This window comes from Octodon degus, unplaced genomic scaffold (genome assembly GCF_000260255.1).
Source record: "Octodon degus isolate 3935 unplaced genomic scaffold, OctDeg1.0 scaffold00082, whole genome shotgun sequence".
In the NCBI taxonomy this organism is placed as follows: Eukaryota; Metazoa; Chordata; class Mammalia; order Rodentia; family Octodontidae; genus Octodon; species Octodon degus.
In genome coordinates, this window is record NW_004524658.1 from 3,133,998 (window position 1) to 3,134,771 (window position 774).

Below are 774 nucleotides of genomic sequence, written 5' to 3' on the forward strand. Positions count from 1 at the left end.
TAAAAGTTTTCATCAAATGAGGCCTCAGGCACCAGTTCTTTCTCTGAAGTATACCTGGGAAGGTCAGAAAAAGAGAAATAATTATAAATATTTTTGGCCAACATGGAAAAATCACCAATATTCCACATTTCATTAATGTGTGGGCTTTTCATAATAAAAACAAAGACTGTACTATATTTTTTCTGGTATACTATCCCATTTATTCTTTTAAGCTATTATAAATATTTTATGTTTATTTTAAAGATGAGGACGTGAGAGCTCGGAGCGAGCCGCGCCATGGTGCGTCCTCTGAACTGCATCGTCGCCGTGTCTCAGAACATGGGTATCGGCAGGAACGGAGACTTGCCCTGGCCCCCGCTCAGGAATGAATTCAACTACTTCCAGAGAATGACCACAACCACCTCAGTGGAAGGTAAACAGAATCTGGTGGTAATGGGTAGGAAGACCTGGTTCTCCATTCCTGAGAAGAATCGCCCTTTGAAAGACAGAATTAATATAGTACTCAGTAGAGAACTCAAGGAACCTCCCCAAGGAGCTCATTTTCTTGCCCCAAGTCTGGATGATGCCCTGAAGCTTATCGAGCAGCCAGAATTAGCCAGCAAGGTGGACCTGGTGTGGGTTGTGGGTGGCAGCGCCGTTTACAAGGAAGCCATGGATCGGCCAGGCCATGTCAAACTGTTCTTGACAAGAATCATGCAGAAATTTGAAAGTGACACATTTTTTCCAGAAAATGATTTGAAGAAATACAGGCTCCTCCCAAAATACCCAGGTGTG

The 774-nt window shown here is 43.3% G+C and overlaps 1 pseudogene; it reads left to right on the forward strand.

Annotated features, from left to right (window-relative positions):
* Window positions 1-262: 262 nt before the first annotated feature.
* The window catches only part of LOC101567104, a 59,265-nt pseudogene continuing 58,753 nt past the window's right edge, over window positions 263-774 (forward strand).